The sequence below is a fragment of the Aythya ferina genome (assembly GCF_964211825.1).
Source record: "Aythya ferina genome assembly, chromosome: 10".
Lineage (NCBI taxonomy): Eukaryota > Metazoa > Chordata > Aves > Anseriformes > Anatidae > Aythya > Aythya ferina.
Genome location: NC_140306.1, coordinates 13,991,803 through 14,013,740, shown reverse-complemented (window position 1 = coordinate 14,013,740; position 21,938 = coordinate 13,991,803). Strand labels below are relative to the sequence as shown.

The 21,938-nt window shown below is 38.7% G+C and overlaps 1 long non-coding RNA gene across 1 annotated transcript in view; it reads right to left on the bottom strand.

Annotated features, from left to right (window-relative positions):
- Positions 1-21,938, bottom strand: part of LOC311442109 — a 66,412-nt gene that overhangs the window by 15,970 nt on the left and 28,504 nt on the right. Inside the window, exons 4-5 of the long non-coding RNA XR_014696448.1 lie at positions 12,337-12,400; positions 4,645-4,749 (exon numbers count right to left, since the gene is read on the bottom strand). This is a non-coding gene — a long non-coding RNA (uncharacterized lncRNA). The remainder of the gene's footprint in view (positions 1-4,644; positions 4,750-12,336; positions 12,401-21,938) is intronic.

Here is a 21,938-nt window from a genome sequence, read left to right as displayed (position 1 = left end):
TCTACATTTCAGACACCTTTTTTCTTATTAGAAGCAAAGTATGTCACAGAGTTACTATAGCACAGGACAATGTACTATAGATACACACACAAAAATAAATTAGTTAATAGCATAAATCTTGAGGCATTAAAAGGTGAGGTATTAAAAACTAAGTTATGCTTCTATACCATGAAACATTAGTAAATATTAATGTATTTGCTTTGGGAAAGGAAAGAGGTGTTGCTGAAATGAATGCACAAGGCACACAGCTCCTAAATCTTCACTGATAGATGAAGATAAGCCATAATTTTTCTTCATGGAATTTATAAAATGACTAATTACTAACTTATGAATTAGTGAAATTCTCATATATTTAATCCACTGCTGTTAAAGAGGTTATTCTAAGATGATACAGGATCTCTTTGTAACCCACCACCTCCAGTCCTGACATATTTCTCTGAGATATATAAAAATCAGCTAAATAAAGTTAGCTATATGAAAACTGTATTTTTAATAAAGGTTCTGTTGCAACCTTTAAAAGTGAAGAGTGTTTAATTTTCACTCTTGCCTGTTCACTACCCAGGAAATGGTGTTTTCTTCTGAGATGTTTGGGTATATGCCTCGAGCAACATTTTCACAAGCTATAGTTACGAACTTTAGTTGCAGTAACCCATACACTATACAGAACAAACAAAAAATAGCACATTCCTCTAAGTCATTGACCTCCCTGGATCCAGACAGGGGTAGTAAATCGACAGTTGGCCTTAAGGACCACAAGAATCAATAAAAAGACATAAAGCATGGATGCTATTAAATGCCTGACTTTAGGACTGAGTATTGGTTTTTATTGTCCAACTGTACCTGCTGCAGGCACCGGGTTCACTACAGACTTCTCTTTTGCATTCATTTTGTTGAACAGTAATCAAGAGTTCAGTATTTAGTGGCAGGCAGCTCAAACTGATGCTCCTGCTTACTACACAGAGGTTTTAATCAAATTAATTCTTCCATTACTTTACATATTCTCATTCGCTACATAACTGCCTTGCATAAAAACATAAAAGAACAGTAATGCCATTTTGTTGTCATTAATACTCCATGAAAATTCCCTTTACTCATTAATTTAGCAACATTTATAGGTCTTCACTGTGCAGGACTTCAAAGCAGTCTGAAAATTGTCAGATTTTCTGCATGACTTCTCATCTTTGCTACTTAGAATTACACAACTGTAATGAAAGAGGCACATTGAAGAGAATAATTCCATCACTTACACAGCACTGGGTCAACTTGACCTTATTATAAGGGGTCCAATTAAAATTCCCTTGCCATCTAGAGTTCAGATAACCCCTATTGATTACAGTTACAACATCCAAGATAATAACCTTCTCTCCAATAAAAATGAAGTATACTTGGTCTTTGGCAAAGATGGTGAAATCACAAAAAATAAATCCAAGAGAAAGCTGAAAAATAGTAAATTACAGACTTTGCTTGATATCAGCTCTTCAGATTGTGTGTGACTAGTCACACACATGTAAATATACATGCAGAAATTCATTTCTACTTTTGTAACCTCACCTTCACAATGACTTCTGGTAGAGACAATTTGTTACTACCGTAAAAGCAGAGTAATGAAAACCTGAATCAATACTCATACACTTGCTGAATCCACTGCAAAGATAGAGACAAACCAAGTACAGCTATGCGGAAGGTCAGATTTTGAGAAGACATTTAAGTAACTAAGAATTATAGTGGACAATAGGAAATAGAAGGAACTATTAAAATCCATTTGTGTGAAAAGCAAGCTGGAGAATGACAAATATAGTTATGGTATGAGATTATTCCTCCTAAATTACGTGAAGCAAGATATAATCAGACAAAACTTTCTTGAAATACAAAAGTGAAAGAAAGCAAAGAGACTAATTAGGGCTTGTAGCCAACAGATGATGTAAGTATGGGAAATGACTGTACAGTCTGAAAGAATTTAAGTACATGGCTAAAAGACAGTACTACAACAGGAAAGTAGGTCCATTTATATATGTGAAAAGAATGAAAATCAGCTAACTAGATTAAGCGTAAGTAGCTTTTTACACTCTCCTATTAATGTAGGGCCATTGTGATCACATTCCAAAAATAACTGCTGATAAAAAACTAGTGGAATCTCCGGTTAGTTCTCATATCAGCCAGTCTCAATGGTAGCACACAGATGTGATATGAGTAGAAACTCAATTGTATGAAAGCTAAAAATTATTTCAGGGGGGAAGGACCAGAAAAAACATCAAACAAATGACCACAAAAAAAGAAGAGAATGGTCTTATCCCTTATAGCCTCCAACCTTTGAAAAATTAGAAATGTTAACAATAAATAACAAGGAGCTTTGTTAAAAAAAAATATATATATATAATAATAAAAAAAACTTTAAATGATACAGTAGTTTTTTGACGCTGTGTGAAAAACTAGGAGAAAGAATTAAAGGAGACGTAATAAATTTTCTATTTAAAAAATGAAAACTGTTTTGCAACACTTGAAACTGTTTAGCTCTCCTCTGAGAAGAATGCTCTGTACAATGTATGTCATGAGATTTATTTATTTTTTTTAATTTTAGGTGGTAAAGACATGAAGCGGAACTGTAAGTTTCTGACAAGAAGTGATAATTGGCCATGGTACAGAGGCAAAATCCTACCCAGAGTTGCATGTTATCTACCAGTATTCATCACCTCTGAAAAAACAAAGCTTAAAGTTTTAACAAAGGCATTCAAACTTTTTACTCTGTTCAAAGAACTGTCAATGAAGTTAAAGCAAGAAAAACTATTACCAGGAAACAGTATCTGCAAAGTACAAAAAAAAAAAAAATACAATTCTGGAAAACAAAACAAGAAAAAGTTAAAACGAAGATGAGGAGGAAAGGCAAGAAGTGGCAAAAAGCTTCTTGTTCCTTTTCCCACCTTTCTCATTGAGCTCTGTGCTAACTGATGCCAAACACACAGTGCCATTGATTCTGTTGATCATCTGCACTACAGAGCAGGGAATGCTTTGTAAAGTCATTTAACTAGCAGTACAGCTATGTTCAGATGAAATGGTTGTGGCAGCAATCAAGAGACAAGGCAGGGGGTCATTCAGCCACAGTAGCTCTTAGCTGGCTGGGAAGCTGGACGGATTGCCGCAGGCACAGCAACTGCCTACTGTCAATATCCCGATAACCTATCAAATCAGTATTGATCCATGGACACCTGCCAATAACTCCAAGAAGCTTCAGCTTTTTGATCATGAGGGACTCCAGCCAATAAACATAATGCAGAATTTCAGGTGCAATCTATTGGTTCCTAATGCAAGACAATTTGTCAAAAAGCTTTAAGAAGTGACATTCTGGTGACAAGAGCTACAGGTATCAGGAGCAATGCTTCATTCCAGCAATGCCTCCTTGGCTGACAAACAATATCCACTCTCTGTATGGTTATCAGTCCATTTAGTGATAGATAAATAGTGAGTCTTTGAAACTACATTGGTTTCTTATCTAAGACAAGTCACAGTGGACAACTGTAAATCAGGAACAAAAAGTCAGTTAAGAAAAATGAGTATATCTGAAATCAGGTGAAAGATGCAAAACCTCCTCTGCTGCTGTAAGGTTTTTGTTCTTAAGTACTAGAACACTAAATGCAACTAGAATGATCAAACAACATAGTTACTGAATAAATTATATCCTTTCTCCACAGGAACTGCATACTTTTTCCCCATAGTCCTCACATGAAGTACTTCAAATGAAACTGCCACGATACGTAAATAATTGTTCTGCTCATATCTTATGAGGTTTGAATAGCAACAAACACGCTCTATTTATGATGTGGCATCATCTTCAGGCAGCAGACTGATACTCCCTAAAGGGTAATGATTTTAAGTTAACATTCAGCTGGGTGCTCCTCTGCCAAACCCTGAGCTGGATACTAGTGGAGGGATTCAAAGGCCACAGACTCCAGTGTTTTACTGAGAGGAGCTTCTTCATGCAAGTGTTCAAGGTCAGGTACCAGAACTGTTCAGCTGCTGCATTCCAGATCTCTGCATGGCCCAAAATGACATAGTGGGTGAGAAATATTATTAATATTAGCAGATAGCTTGCCACACGTTAGCATTCACTGGAAATGCACTCAGGAAGCCCAACACTATCAGTTTGCTAATTCCCATCTGCATGAGCTGAATTTTGCTAGTGCCTAACAAACTGACTTGTGCGTGGTCTTCCCCATGTTTCCTGTTCTAGATTGTGATACTATGCACCTGAAGCACGTGGAGCCAAGCATATATTCTAAGGGAAAAAAGGGTCCATCTTGAATAGGGTATGCAGCAATAAATGTTTCTATCTGTAATGAAGCATGAACATTACAGTAGCCAGACAAGGCTGTCACATCCCCCTTGTGTCACTAAGCAGCACGTGGGACTGCAATCCAGTATGTTAAGGTGATGGTCAAAACCAACCTGAAAGTACCAGGGGAAACCCAAGCTACATGTCATCCTTCAGACTTTATGAAGAGGAATTTGTTCATAAAAAAAATAATTAAACAACAGGTTTTGGCCAATGATCAAATATGATAGATTCACAAAAGATGGAAAAGAATTGTACAGCTGACAGCACTAAGAGGAACACAACACTGCCTTTTTAAATTATTTAACTGCTCTTACCATCTGCAAGGAAGCCATCAGAATTTGGCTGCCCTTCCACTGTATTCCACTTCCTTTCATCTTGAGCATGTTATCCTCAGGCTCCCATGGAAAAGCAACTTTTTACTGGACAGGAATGAAAACAAATAAGCTGTGAAGCTAATATAAAATTCAGCCTCTTAAAATCTCAAAAATAAGACCTACTCCCTTCCTCCATCCATCCACCCAAACCTCGCCAGACAAGAGTAAAGTACTATTGGGTAATACCAAGTAGGAGAATGAGCTTTTCAGGAGACAACATCTTTGCTCTTACTTTTCTGAGTAGTAATGTTTCAGACTACCCTTATGAAAAGGAGGTGACCTTTTAAAAAAAGAAGTCTGCTTCTTTCATCAAAATTAAAGGACATTCAAAGGTCACTCTGGAGACTCTGCCTCAGTCATAAGCAAACTGTGACTTCACTACCCTTTGTGTTTCATACTACAGAATGGAAATCATCTGTACTGTACACGTTAAACCTGTCATATACAGCTGTGCTTTTTAAAATGAAGATTTAAACTAAGAAAACAAATGTGTGAACAGATCACAGAATGGTTTGGGTTGGAAGGGACCTCAGAGCCTACCCAGTTCCAAGCCCTCCTCCCACCAGCCCAGGCTGCCCCCAGCCCCATCCAGCCTGGCCTTGGGCACTGCCAGGGATGCGGCACCCACAGCTCCTCTGGGCAGCCTGGGCCAGAGCCTCATCACCCACATAGGAAATAATTTCTTCCTAATATCTAATCTAAATCTGTACTTTTTTAGTTTAAAGCCATCCCCCTTGTCCCATCACCACTTTCCCTGACAAAGAGTTCCTCCCCAGCTTTCCTGCAGCCCCCTTTAGGTATCTAAAAGTCACTATAAAGTCTCCCTTGAGCTTGTGCAATTCTATTATTAGTTCTTTAACACAAATTCCCTTAAAGCAGCATCCATACTCCCCCACCAAAAAAGGTCTGTTGGACAACCCAGAATCTCATGTCTTTTCTGCATTGGGGATTTGCTCCTGTTGCTTTTTTCTTACCAAGATCATTCCCTGCTGTACTAGTATTACCTTGGTTCTAGATTCTTCACTGTACTTTTTCTGTGACCAAAGACAATGTTACTCAGCACCGCTTGCTACCTTTCACTACTCTCTGCAGATGCCATTCTGTTCATTCATACATCCACTTCTACAATGTTATTCTCTATCAGTTACCTTCTCCAAAAACAAGAACATTATTCACATCACCAGAGATATGGTAGTGCAGCTCTGAAGAAAAGTCCATGTCAATAAGCAAGAATTAGACATACTTGACCTTTGGGCTAGAAGAAAAGGGCCAAAGCATTTAAGAACTGATATCCCTAACACAAAGAAAATGAGCCATGATTTCAGATGCTGCTATGCATCCATTTCACTGTGGAATGTACAAAAGGAAATAATATCAGTGTTGATGGAGTACCTAACTGTGGGAGTGAAATGGTAATGCTTACCAAGGATGAAATGAAGCACAATGTTTAATTGCCCACCTGTGCTCATACCTACATCAAGCTAAAAATGCTGGAGGACATGAGAACCTTGTCTACATTCCTGATGTAATCCCCAAATTCTGCAGTCAGCAAGGACAAACTTGCTGAGAAACAAATTTAACCAAGTCCAATGTCTTGCCAAGCATGGAAGTGGCCATATGGTTTTCCATGTGATGCATCTAAAGCATAAATCTTTATCTGATGTATTTTAAGAAACAAGGGAATAAATGCATTTTGTTATTGCTGTGCCTGAAGGATTTTAACACTATTAGCGATACTTCTGTCCCTAACAAATACCTTCTTACATACAGCTTTGTGAATTAATTTCTGAACTAACAAAGAAAAGCCTGATCCAGAGCTCAAGCTCCCCATGAAGCATTTCCCATCAAAAAAACTCACAGAAGCATCACTGCTCTGGTCTGTACACAGCACAGCAAGATCCTGGACCTCATCACTTACTGCTGAGGATCTTTTCCAGCACCTTAGGGCTCTGCAGTCTGGTGCAGAGCATTAACAAATCACAGTGCTCTTTGTCTAAACTATAGTAATAACTTAGACCTGATTTACACTTGCTTTACCTGCATAAGTGACAATGAGGTGCATACCACTTGAAAACCTGATCCAAGAGCGAGCTGTGGAAACAGAGGTTGGAAAGAACTGCTGAAAAACAAAAGAAAGGAGTCATGGGGTCTTCTTGTCTTTCAAGAAGGAAAGAAAACAATATTCAGGTAGAAAGCAATGTTGAGAGCACTCAACAACGATGAGTCTGTATTGGATACACACAGTATTTGTTTCCAAAGGAGTATTTAAAGCTGCATTTGTCTGCTCTGTAAAGAATGTGAAAACCACATAACAGATGTGAATCTGTTATGTAATTTAAATAGATATCATTAATACAGATACTGAAATAAATCACAAAACATGTAAAGTCAATACTAATTTAGAACACCCATGGTTCAATGAATCTCCCCCACCTCATTACAAAGACTTGCAGCAGGTGATTTTGTGAAGATAGCAGCAGCAATACTTTACAGTGCCTGATGTCAGCTGCAGCCCTCAAGCATTCTTCCCTATAATCAAGGTTTGCTGTAGGAGGATGTGGGGGCTGTAATTGTCCCACTGAGGGCTTTTGATGGATGATTGTATTTCAGATATCTGGGCCTGCTATACTGTTGATTGCTTTGATTTAGCTTTACATTAAAAATAAAACATTCAGACCCCTGCCAGAAAAAATCATTAAAATGGTTGTTCCTAAAGTGATCCACTGTAAAAAGAGAGGATTGTTTTTACTCTATGTAATTTTAAATAAAATTGAAGATACCAAATAAACACAGGAAATTTCACAGAAATCCTGGATGCATGGAATCATCTACTATGAAAGTTCAGCTAGAAAGCTGGTAGATTGTCTTCAACAGAAGAAAACACCAACAGAGTATGGGAAATTCATTTCCTATGTCACTCTCCTTAGGTTAACTTCACTGAAGAGATTTAAGAAAGAACTGTCCCAAGATATTTGCACTAGTCTTTTGTCAGAGGTTATAACAAGGCAGCAGAACGGGACACATGCCTGTGCCTCAGCTGTTGTGCACAGCTTACTACAAAAAGAGATGAGTTTGAACCTAAAGCTTTGAATGTGTTGGCAAACACGAAGTGAGGAGCAGAACTTAGTTATGAAATTTTAAGCTACATCTACTAGAGCTCTTCTGAGACATACATCTAACCTTAGCACTTGGGCCCACAATAGCCTGATTTTGCTCTTAGCATCATAGTTATGCAATCTGTTGTTTTTAAATTGCATTTTACCACCTTAAAGAAATAAATCACAGTAACTACAACAGCTTTGTTTCCCCAAACTCCACAGAAATCAATACTTGTCCAAGCAAAACCATTCCCAAACTCTTCAAAATTCACATGATGTGCACAATCGAGCACTTGGACAGATAAGCTGCGAGAGGCAAATTAACAGATGACCTGAAAATGATATTCAGGAATAGAAATCTTACTTGCAGGGCTGTCCTGATTTCTATTCCTTTACTAACATTACAGCACACAGACTGCTTGCTGTTTACATGTAACTTTCTACATTAACTGCTGAACTCACAAGTCCACCTACTTACCATATGTAAATTTGTTGCATACAAATGCCAAACCACTTAAAGTTCCATTGTTTTTTCCTCAAGTGACATTTCTATGGCATCCCCACGACAGCACAAAGATCACTCCACGAGAACTCAGTGGTTACCATTTGAGCAAAGAAAAAAGGTTCTGCAGTCTGAGTGACACACTGTGCTCCTCAGGGGTGTCACTGTAAGGCCTACCCAGCCACACAGGAAAATATGCAAGTTTATAGAAGTATTTAAAATACAGAGGGGTCTGACTGTATTTTAAGTTTTCAAATGCTCATATTATACAATATAGACAAAGGTGATATGATTGTTTAATCTAGGCCTCCACTTTAAGAGAAGTGCCCAGAGTAGTGCCATTTACAGACTGCTGATACTGAACTGAAACCAACCAACTTTGGATGCAACTTCACACCAGTCAATAGTTACCCATATGTACCTTCAAGCTATTCTTTTACTTCATTTTGTTCCCACTGTTTTGATGAGCGTCAGGTAGCTATTTGATGATGTCACATATGTCAAACATATGTGCTCCAAATTTGATCTCTATAAAAAAAAATTAGATTAAGCTTTGGAAGAGGAAATGAAGTTGCATTCTTGGACTTCTTCAATCTAAGTGTTTTGGAAACATTCATAAAACAGTCAGTTCAAGATTATTCCATATGTTCAAAAGAAAAAGAAGCTGTTTCTCCACAAAGGCCTGTTAGAACTACTGGTACTAGAGAAGGAAGAAATATTTGATCAGTTGCCAGTGATTAAACTCACAACAGTGCTGAGTGGGGATCTGAGAACTGAGCTCAACATCAGAGCAGCTATTCATTTCTGTGAACTTGTTTATCGTTTCCCAACTTTTCAGTTCACATCTCCATTATGAGATTTCAGCCCTTCCATCTTGCCCAGTCTAGATATACCTTTCCTCGCCACCATCAGAAGTGATATATGAGTGATAGCCATAGTTTTACTACACATATAAAACACTCATTTTAAGGCATTAGCTTGAGTACCTGCATACAGGAGTGATCATGAACTTACATTTAACAGATAAGTTTCTTATACTTCATTAACACCTTAAAACATCTCAGTGCATAGTTTTCATGAAAGGAAGCCTTTAAACATCTTTAATCTTTCAACCTGTATTGTGATCCCTAAAGCTCCCTTTTCATCCCAAGCTTGTATTGCATTCAGTTGGCATCCTAACATGCTCCAGCCACCAATGAATCTCAAGTATCTGAGCTGCTTGCAACTGTCTGCTTTCCCCAGTCAAGGTGGGAAGAGTTTTGATAGCAGCAATTCGGAAGAATAAATTTTCTAACTTTTTTCTTCTATTGTAATTTTACCCACCAAACTAAGCTGCTCGCTGGTAGAATACCATAGGAATGTTCCTCTTCTTTTTTCATCTGTTCTTCTTTATGGCGCCTTAACACTCCACAGACTGCTCTACTTGTAAAGACTATAGCTCTAAGTCAGGCTTTGTGACTTCTTTTATCATAATGATATAATATAAACCATAAGTAAATGCCCTAATTGTAAAAAGCACATAGAACTGGTAGCTTATTAGGCTTGCCAGCATGGACAATCAAAATAACACTTACTTGAGAGCTTAGCTAGCGATCAAAGAACAGAATGCATCGACTTAACTCTAGGCATTCAGCTTGCTACATTATTTTTAAGTTCCTTAAATGGCAGATTGAACTTATTACTGCCCCGGAACATACAGTTTAAATGAACAGGTGACAATTTCACTTAGGAAAAAAAGGTACATTTTTATAACTAAAGCCATGTTCTCATTCATAAGGGTACCAGTAACAGTACCATTTCTGAAGCACCCTTTATTAAGTTCTTTTTGTAGTATTGCACAGTCCATACATTGTACAAATATACAAGGCTGGGCTATGAGCTGAACATTCATCCTGCTTAAGAATGATTTGAAAATTGCCCAGTCATAGGAAAAGCAAACATTTCATATCCTTCCCTCAAACTAAAAGGTATGAGACTGCACCTGATCTACACGGAGAAACTCTCAACGCTCAGCACAGCCAATTACATTACGCTGGTCTGAAGTTACTCATCCTGCTCCATAAAGTTTTTGCTTCCAACTAAAAATGCATTCACTACTTATTTTTCCAAGAGAGCTCCATTCTTTCTGTTTAGGCTTTCTCATTAGATGTAATTTAAAAATAAAAATAAAAAATAAAAGACTCCTAGAGATAAATGTTTGACTATGTTAGATACATATGAAATTTATGCTTTCTAATTCAGGGAGAGAAAAATCTCTTAAGTATTGTGAAACAGCTTGCCTGAGTATTTTTACATGTCTTTTTGCCATTCCTTACTTGATGGCATGCCATCAGAAACAATGGTGAAATATCCAGGACACAAATTTGATCATTGCAGAAGCCAAAGACAGTAAGGGCTGTGGATGTCAATCTATTCCCCATGACATTATCAGGGTTTAGATATCCTTGTCCCTTTTATATAGCCATAAAGCATCATGAGCTTTCAAGATAAGAAAAGATCCCTGCCTGGCTCCACTGACACTGTTAGCATCCAGGTTGCATCAGAAGCCTCAGGAGTTAAAAAATCCCTTCAGAATCTTATCCATCTTCCTCTCTTCAGCTTCTTTGGGCGTTGTTTTCATATCCATAAAAATGCATTCAACTCTGATGTTTGCTCTTCTAGCAAAGTTCTTGAAGACTCTGAAAACAGCCTTCCCATTCTTTCCCTCTTTACTACTGTTAGATAATCTGTACAGAAATAGCTACATTGTAGATCTGGCCAAAAAAAATAATAATGCAAAAAAGCATGTGAGACTTTATTATGACCCCCCCCCCACCTGCATCACTGTTTCAAGATGCTGCTGGGTGTTCTTCTGCCTTGGCCCCTCGCAGAGCATATTTCTTTTTTCCCCCCGTGTTATGGAGAGAATGTCAAACAGTTTTGCGTTAAACAACAAATGTGGGTGGGAGCCTGGGGCTCTTCTCTTAGATCCCAAGACATAGTCCAAATACATAGCAAGCACCCATACAAAATTAAAATAATATTATTAAAATATTTTTGCATGCTGCATCTGTTCTCAACACCCACTATCTTGCTCCTGCCTTGGTACTCTTGCCTACTGGTGTGAGTATTTCAGCTTTAGATAGAACCATTTTAGGGAGGGGGGCCAGAAAGGTTAATGTCAGTTCACTTTTATTATTCAGATTTAATATGGCCAAAATTAAGGACCTCTCTTTGTATAAGAGCAGGAGGTCTCTGAATCTATGTTCACAGAGTTTTAATAAATAGGCACAGCCTGTGCTAGCAGACAAGTTCATTATTGCAGAAGAGGACTGCCGTGTGAGCTTCAGCAACACTTCCAAGACTATGCCTATGCAGCACCTTCAGGAAAAAGTGTTTTTGCTGTCTCTTAATGATGCTCTTTGATCACTCATGTCTTTGGGAAGGCTGCCCATTTAACGTGCTAGGATAACTCTGACATTAAATGGATTTGAACTTTTAACTCTGTCCATGATCCAACTAAAATTTTGAAATGAGAAATTTGTTTCTGTGGCTCTGCTTCTTAGACGTCCTGTCAGCCTAACCATATCCCGTGTAACATTCTCTAGGTGACCCTGCTTGAGTAGGGGGGTTGGACTGGATGGTCTCTGGAGGTCCCGTCCAAACTCAGCCATTCTGTGATACCAGTCTTAAATTATCCAGTTCAACAGACAGTTGTACAAGTATTAGAAAGTCAGTTCCAGGACCACTGTAGTGAAATAGTTTCTAAAAAGCTATTAAACTTACATAAAGGTGCATTTGTCAGCTCAGATTCCTCACTTCTGTTCAATATGTGGCATATATTTTCTAAATTAAGGTGACTGAATTTTGTAGTCAGCTGTGAACTGGAAGAGTAACAAGGCTTGTCAAAGCATACAAGACATCACAATGTCATTTTTGAAGTTTTCTACAACTTCCACTATTTGAATAATTAAATTTGAACTTTTTGTGTGTGTGTTTTTATTATTTACCTCATACTTGAAACTGATACTTTCCTGAACACATAATACTCACCAAGACCACAGGAAACCAAAGTATGCAGTCCAATAGTCCCTCTCACTGACAGCTTTTATTACCACTGAAATGAGAAAAAATATATCAAAGAAAATATTTTATTACAGCTCTTCCTGTTCTTTCTTTTGTAATTAAAAGTAAGATGAAATGCAACAGGGAGAAAACAGGGTAAAAATGTAACCATTCTAACAAAAACATCTAAGTTTACATGTTTCCTACCACATACGATGCAAGAATGGAAAAAACAATGGATTTTTTCCCCTCCTCTCAGATATCTGAGGTTGGCCTGGCTTCAAGTGGGAGGCTGGGCTTGATCTCTCTTTCAGATTGTTCTGACTCTAATCCCCTCAGCAATGCACTTCAAAATGGCTAGAAACTGCAGTGTAAGGAAGGATTCCTGTGACCAAAGTACCTCTCCTACAGTAAGGAGCTTATGTACTTCATGACTCTACAATTTAACGTCAGTTTGTTCACACCCAGATTCTACTGCAGAAATGGGGTGACAGCAGAAGTCACACTCAGGCATTGATGCACAGCAACTGCCCTGAGCAGTCAACTGGGACCCTGCTTCAAGGGTCATTGGGAACAGCCTGCAAACCAGTCACCAGCTGGATTTCCCTGCAACATGAGATATCCATGAGGTATTCGTATATTTAACAGCTGATAAAGCACCAGAATGATAATACACTTGCTGAGAAGTAGCCTCCTCTGTTTGGGATCACGCTTCAAAGGAAATGGATGTAGCAGTGAACAACTGATGGTCGAAGACTATGTGGTTGAATGGACTTATCCATTTCATTCCTTAAGAACATTCTTCTACTATATAGAAGCATCTCCGCCATCACAGACCCTTTTTTAGGGTGTTTCCCTACACTCTGAGGTCTTGCCATTTACAAGGAATATCAACACAAGTTTAGAAGGACAATTACTGTTAAAGCACAAGCAAAAGCAGCACCCAAGAGCAGTTTCATTGCTACTCAGCTTAACAACAGAAGTTAATTTACCTGAGAAGTTCATTTCTTTCTTTTTTTTTTTTTTTTTTTGTCCTCCTTGCAACAAGACAAGAGTTCCATTTATTCTGTTGCTTTGGATTTGCACAAGGGTAACTCACTCCAGTAGCTTCAGCTGAGTTATTCTGGCAAGAACCCAATGTAAGCAAAAGCAAGATCTAGTCTCTCATTTGTTCTTATAAGGCTCCTGATCCCTAAATATCAGGCTGTCTAAAACCTGTCCATAGCCTTCAAGTCAGAATGAAGAAAAATTGAACATGAAAAACACAAGTATGCCAAATAAATATGGTATTGTTCTATATTCTACCAACTCAAAGATGCAGAAACTTGTTTTTAAAGAAAGGTTATTGCATTTAGCAAGAAGGCACTCTTAAGTGGGTATGGCTTACTACTGACACTGCTGCTTCCTCTCGGTATTTTTGGGCAAACTGACAATCTTTTCTTAAATGGAAACCACAGCTCTTGCCTACTGTGCTTCATGAAAGGATTTAGAGTTTTGACTGCTATTATAAAAGGTTGGGTTTAAGACAGATAAAGCATTTACTTCTGAGGTTTCTTAAAGCATGACTTATGAGAATACAAAGTCATCCTGTGTATCAAGGCAAGCTCATCACAGGAGACATCACATATTTTGCTGTCTAAAAGTAGCAGCATAAAGCTTGTTAGTTTTGAGGTGAGGGCTCAGACAAGCAGCCTTCCTTTTGCAAAGATTTCCCCCCCATGCTGCTAATCATTGCCTTAAACTCCTTTTCTGGGTTTCTCTCCCTATCAAAACAAATAAAAAGCGACAGTAATGACACCAGTGATGGATGGACTATGTGATCCACAATTATTTCCTGCTTCTCTCCAGAGACTGGGCTGAGTAACAAAATTTGAATTTGTATTTCCAGTTATATACCCTTCATGAGAACATCAGTGACCAGCCATGAAACTTAATACCATACCTTCTCCCCAGTTTAGTTATTTGGACCCAAAACACTCAAGTACAGCAGTCTACAGACACCGTATCTGGAACGCAGATGTCTTCTAAGATGTTGGTCCTCTGCCTTGCTGCCCTGCTAGAAATGAAACTGCAGAGACCAACAGCCTCAGCTAAAAAACGCTACCAGTTTCCTTCATCTTTTCAGCTGGTTTGTGCACTGCTTTGTGGAAATTAGCCAAAACATCCACAGGATGCATTTTTTCCCCTCCAGTAAATGGTAGTGAAAACTCATAATTAAAAGAATGCAGCCTTTACAAAAACAAAAACAAACAAACAAACAAAAAAAAAAACAAACACAAAGGAAAATCTTTCAAAAGATACAGAAAATATTTAGATCCAGAGGAACACCATCCCTGAGCATCTCAGAGATCCTGAAGACGAAGTTAGAAGACTATTTTCTAACTGGCCACTGTAAAGGCCTCATCTTCACCCAGGCACTGGCAGAACATCCTGACCATCTGCTGTGCCGGGTTTCAGAGATGCTGAGCAGTCCCAGTATGACAGACAAATTTCCAGACACCCTGCAACATTTGGTAGGGTACCAGCTTCGCCATAAATAAGCTGTACACAGAGACATTTTAGAATCATTCAGGTTGGAAAAGACCTCTAAGATCACTTGGTCCAGCCTTTAACCAGCATTGCCAAGTCCACCATTGAACCACAGTACTAAGCTCTACATCTAAAAGGTTTTTGAAGACCTCCGGGAACAATGACTCAACTACTTCCCTGGGCAGCCTGTTCCAATACTTCACAACCCTTTCAGTGAAGAAATTTTTCTTGACATCTAACCTAAGCTTCCCCAATGCAACTTTAGGCCATTTCCTCTCATCTTACCACTTAATGCTTGGGAACAGAATCTGATCCCCACCTCACTACAACCTTCATTAAGGTAACTGTAGAGGATGATAATAAGGTCTCCCCTGAATCTCCTCTTCTCCAGACCAAACACCCCCAGTGCCCTCAGCCACTCCCCATAGGACTTGTGCTCCAGACCCTTCACCAGCTTTGTAGCTCTTCTCTGGACACGCTCCATGGCCTCGATGTCCTTCTGGGAGTGAGGGGCCCTCAGCTGAACACAGCACTTGAGGTGCGGCCTCACCAGAGCAGAGCACGGGGGGATGATCACCTCCCTGGCCCTGCTGGCCATGCTATTCCTGATACAAGCCAGGATGCTGTTGTCCTTCTTGGCCACCTGGGCACACTGCTGGCTCATATTCAGACATCTCTTGACCAATACAGGCAGCTTTCCAGCCACTCTGCTCCCAGCCTGTAGCGCTGCTTGAGGTTGTTGTGCCCCAAGTGCAGGACCCGGCACTTGGCCTTGCTGAACATCATAAAGTTGGCCTCAGCCCATCAGTCCAGCCTGTCCAGGTCCCTCTGCAGAGCCCTCATACCCTCAAGCAGATCAACACTCGTGCCTAACTTGGTGCTGTCTGTGTACTTACTGAGGGTGCACTTGATCACTTGCCCAGGTATTTTCCTATAGTGAGACAGGGATACATCTCTATTTGTAAGCATAACAAAGGCATGAAGTTTTGCTGGAATATTATTCACTAAAAATCAATGCTACATTTAGTAGAAATAGGTTCTTGTTTTATCAAAGGGTTCTGAACCAACAATTGAAAAAAAAGTAACATATGTTTTTGAGAGTGGCTCATTTATCCTACTGAATTTCACATTAAGAATTCCATCCCTGCCTGGCATGTGATTGCCACACATTATGCTCAGCAGCCAAACCAGTGACCAGCACAAGGCTGTAGCAGACACCAAATTAGCCACTATGCACTGGCAGCTCTGTGCAGGTACTGCAAGCTCAGCCAGCAGCAAGCTGAAGTACCATGCCAACACAGCTAGTCGGGAGCAGCAAATGACGAAAGAAACAGAGCAGTTGTTGAACATTGTTCTGTGACTGCACAGTCATTTTAGCTCTAACAGCTTCTTTTTGCCTGCTATAATTTAGTGAGCAAAAGCAGCTAGGAGATAATAGTCCATATTAAGAGCTATTCAGGACATCTTGACTGGAACACTTGTCACTTCTAAGAAGTTCCTCAGCACTGCTAATTAGTCCAGTTATTAGGACCCTCCTAGTTTTCTCAGCTGCAATGCATCTGCTAGCCTAATCTCTCACCAAAAAAAAAAAAAAATCAAATACTTGCTTAATTAGGCCCTCAGGACCCTTATCACATCATCAGTGCTATTCAAGTCTACAAGGCTGCTAGTGATACAATGAGCTGCTGCATTAGTGATCTAACATACGGTGCTAATTTCAAAATAACTGAAACAAAAAGTCATTGGGTTTCTTCCCTTACATTTGTTTACAGGACATACATGAAGCATTTAAGACAAGTCTTAATAGGCTTTGTTACATTTTTCTTTTCAAGAATGTCAAGGTATCACAAGCAGGCCTCCATCATTTAGGCAAAATTGGAAGTAAACAGATGAGACAAGTGATGTAAGATCATAACTGTATCAGAGGATGACAGGACACATCACAAGATCAGCTCACTCTCCCAGATTTCCAGCTCTAAACAATGCAGTTAAGGTCAAAGCAGACCACTTACAGTCCTGAAAAGTCATAACAAAAAAAAAACAAAAACAAAAAAAAAACAACAACAACAAAAAAAAAACAACCACTTAGTCCTTCCACAAATCTTTAGTTTGGAATAGAGAAGTTATTTAGAGTTTAAACTAGCATTTGTATAGCCCTGCAAAGATTTCTACAAAAGCCAGTATCTGAGAATAGGAACAAGACAAAACCTGTGTTTTAAAGAAGGATGAGCGCTCTCTGAAATAACTCAGAGCTAAAATAGACCATTTCCTATGGTAACGATTGGTGAAATCTGGCCTTCCACCCTCCCTTTTATTAACCATGACCAGTACTGAATAAAGAAAACTGCGGGCAATATACACATTTTACAGGGAAATTAAGGACAGATCTAAATGATAACAATGCCACAAGTCAAGGCAATACACGTGATATTTCTGAGGACCACACCTCCTCCCACAGTTCTGTTTTACCAAGGCTATAAATCTCTCTCACCCCTCTCCCTGCTTGGCCACATTTCTATGGGGAATTTTTGTTCCTCCCCCTAAGCCCCACAACAACAAATAAAACATTTGTGGTTGGATTCAGAATTATGAATTAATGTCCTTGTGTAATTTAGAAGTTCTACCTAGCCAAAAGACAACATAAGGTTCAAAGGTTCAGGAAAGCTTCTGAACAGTACGATTATTATATGAACAGCTTTAAAAGTTAATACATCTATTTTTATATCTTTTAAAAGAGGAAAGACAGAAGTTTTACACATTTTTGCAAAATGCTAGCTGTAAATGGTTTTGTTTTTCCCAATTGTGTTTATCTTCCCCCCCCCCCCCCCAGTTCTTAGACATTCTTCAAATAGACAGTAGAGTTAATAGCTTCTAACTGCAACTTCCAGTTAATGCCAATTCCCTTAATTTTTTTTTCTGGATAAGGTTTCATGTGCTGTTACTTTACAGAATAAGAGCTGTGCTTTCAAACTTCCAGGGTTTTGGCTTACATTGGAAAGGGGTAAAATCCCATCATTCTGCATGTTCAAGTCCATTACAGTACAATAAAATCTGAATAAGAAACTGAAGGAATAATGCATCTCTCTAACATATAGCTAAATGAAACCAGAAGCAACCCAGCATTTCAATGCCACTGCAAAGATATGGCTGTTCACTTGTCTGTTCTTGAAATCAAAGCTTTCATCACAAACTGGAAAGAATCTGTCCCCACACCTTTAAAAAAAAACTTGCACCTGAAAAAGCATTGGTCTGGAACAAAACAGATGTAAATAAAGACTGCTTTGAATTTTCTGGTGAGTTCAATCTCCTCTTGTAAAGCTGCAAGCTGTTACAACACGTGTTATTTATTTTTAGGATTAACACAAAGTTTTAAAGCATTAAAGCTTTCTTACATGGATTCCAAGATTTGTTCTACATCAACATTTTTTCTTCAAGTGATTGTTTGAGTTGTGATGCTTCAAACTTCAAAATGAATTATGTCATTGCTGCCAGTGTATCTTTGAGTGAGCCTTCCACCTTTTTTTTTTTTTTGGGGGGGGGGGAGGGGGAAGGAATCAAAACTGTGCTAGTGTCTATCTGACCTTCGTTCACAGAATTCTGATTTTAAAGAAAAACGAGTTTTTTGTTTGTTTTGAGAGACAGAAAAATAAAAGCATCTTCTCATCTCAACTTTAAGGCAAGAGAATGAAATCTGACCTTCTATTACAATGTCTACTGTTAATGATTAAAGATGTACAAGCTATATAACACGAAAGAACCACAACTATTATTATCTCCTGAGAAAGCAGTTTTCCTTCGGATTGGTACTGTATATAGTTCTTGTTGTTATTAAAAGAACCGTACCTTTGCCAATCATACCTGAACATTAATGTGAACTTCCCATGCCAGTGACCTGACCCTTCACATCTCCGTATGGACAATTTGAGGACCCTAACAAAGCCTGATGTTACTGCACCTGCACTGGATCCAAAAGCAGACACAGCGTTGTTAGCGTTTTCTGGAAAAAAGGATGTTTCTCCTGACTAAACTTCACTTCCATTAATTGCTGTCTGCTTCCCCATACTCATCTGCAGTTCTGACTGGAGCAGGAACTTTCTCCTTATTGCGTACTGCTCTGCACCAACACAACTCCAGTGGTTTATTCTCAGCTGGCTTACTTTACCAGTAACTTCAACAATATCTAAGTGCACTTCACACCTACATGAGACGTACTTGATACATCAGCACTCCCTTTATGTCCAAGTGCCTTTTGTGAAACAGCAAAGTGAAGTTAACATAAACTCTTGCACTGGGACACCAGCAGGCTGGGTTAGCCTGTAATTTGTATTCTTGCACTGTTACTCCAGGATGACTGCATAGCTATTTGCAATGCCATAAAAAGGTACAAGAGACCAAGCCCTGCCCTTCTTGGTCAGTCATGACCCTGTAATTTGTGGTAGCAACAATCTTAGTATAGCAGGAGGGGTGTGATGTTTAGGTGTTTCATGTGTGCCAATAAAATGGACCAGATGAAAATTTTAATCTACAGCAGGAATTAAAAGGGTTGCTGGCAGGGCTCTGCTCCAGCTAGTCTTCCAGCTCATCAATCATGTCTCTTCTGCAGGGTCGAGAACACAAGTTTCCTCCCCAGCTATTCTGCGTTTAAACATGGCCTTGTCCATGTTCTGCTATGTAACATTACCTGGGACTGTGCAGTATTACAGAGGCTTAGATACCACAAGGCAGGCGTACTCTGTGACATTTTATTCTGCAAAACCATTAGCACGATTGCTAGAAATACATGCAGGCGGCTGAAAGCTGAACACAAAGGCTCTTCTTAAGGAACAGGTTTCATAACTAATTTAAGATGCTGTTTAAAGTAATAGAAATAAGTAATGAAATAAATAACTCAAGGAATTAAGCAATAGAAATAAGTAATGAAGAGCAATTTGAATGTACCTAGGGATGATTCCTGATTCAACTCACAAGTCGGTGAGCTCCCAATCACACATCTTTTTATTCATCCATCATATAGTTTATTTTCTTCTTCCCTTGATATCATAGACTCAAACTTTAGAAAAGCCACTGGAACATGTCAGCAGCTACAAGTATGTAGAGATTGTATAAAATCTATATAAAAACCCATATAAGGTCCATAATATGCTATCAAATACACAGGGCAAATAAAAGTTAATGCAGTTATACCAAAGCTAAAAATCCATCCAGAATTCTTTTATATTGTTCATCTTTCTCTGCTGTGTGGCCAAACAGAAAAATTGCATAGTTAGTTGAGTCTACAAGGAAAATATAACAATGCTCACAAAAATGTCGCTATCTTATCTGAGGAAGTCAATCAGGGAGAAGGGTAGTTTATGAAGGAAGTTAAAAACACCGCTATAAGTGCCTGCTGGAAATATAAAAAGGTAGAAAAACATTTCTAAAATGTCTTTCTGTGTATGTACACAGGTCATCAAAACAGACTTTAGTCAGAAAACTGAGTTACAAGTTCTTTTGGCCTGGCCATCACTCCTATGAAAAACATCTAAAACATAACCAAAATTCAAAGCTGACAATAGCATAGCTTAACTCAGGTTACTTGGCATCCACAGCACCCCAGGAACAATCAGTAATTGCAGGTAAAAGGAAAGTGCCAGTTCTAAACCCTCTCCTGTGCAACTCTTGTGACTGACAACACTACAGGTCTGTTAAAACACAATTTTACTGCAAAAAAATATAAATTGAAAAAAAATCAAGTGCTGCTTCACTTAAAACCAAACGATGAATCGAAGTTTGTTTCATGAAGATTGTTCAAGTGAATTCCAGTCTTCTCATATGTAAGAGATGGACAAAGACAATCAAAGGCCTAATAAGACTCAGACCTGAAATTCTGTACATGCATATTGTTAAATTTAAGACCGTTTAAGACTTCAGGGCCTAGGCCATACTCAAGCATGAAAACTTCAAAACAAAGCCTTCCATAAGATTTGAGCTCTGCCTTAAAACTGTATTTACAAGCAGCTATTATAGTATTGAATTACAATCTCAACTGAAGGCTAAAATATGCTGAGATATGCAATAAGGTTTACATGGAAAATAGCTGATAGTCTCAGGGAGAGTCATAAACCAAGTGTTTTTGCGATATTATTTCTTATTATGATGATTAAGTATGAAGTTTGTAAAGGAAAGAAATGGTTTAAGGAAGGCAGACAGTGTCAGTACCATAAAGTGCATTCAAGCAACTTCTTTCAACAACATTTGATATGGTAGAATGGCTGAGGAATAACCACTTACCTTTGAAAAACAGTAGGATGCTTTTGAGTGAGCTGTGGGTAGTTCTGGTCAATCTATCTAGGAACTGTCATCCTTTGAGGTTAGACTACAGTTTGTAAAACAGCAGTATCAATTTGCATTTTTTAAGGCCCAAAACAGACCCTAAGCACTACTGAAGTGCTGGAGATCTCCAACACATCCCAGCAGAGGCTGATACTATTCCAGATGACTGAGAACAGCTATTTTGCCAGACAGATTTTCAACTGTACTTGGAGTTTTTAGTTCTTAAAACAAAGCAAAAAACTCACTCTGAACACACCACACAAGTTTTCTTTGCTTCCTGACAAAGTAAAGATTATTTCCCCAGGCAGTTGATCTATCAAGGCTTTGTAGTTCTTAATTGCATTTTAAACAGACAGACGCTCTGTGATGCACTCTGCGTGGTGAAACAGAATACACATCGTGAAATGTTCTCACTATATATAAAGAAATGCTTTGCTAATGTAACCCACTGATTAGTTCCTCCGCAAACAGCGAGAAGCTATTCTCTAATGCCAGGGGAAAAGATAGGAAGGGAAGAGCTGACTTGTAGAGCTCTTGTACATGACTACAACAGAACAAGCAGAAAGCCATTAAACCTCCTCACAGTGCTCCTGAAATAGAAAGCTCGCTCAAAAAAAAAGAAAAAAGAAAAGATGCCAGGGTTTTTGGTTATTCTGAAAACAAAAGGTATTTTGCTAGGGCTATTTTGTATTCTACCCCATCTTCTACACAAGGAAGATTGCCTACACAAAATGCTCAAATAACAGTAA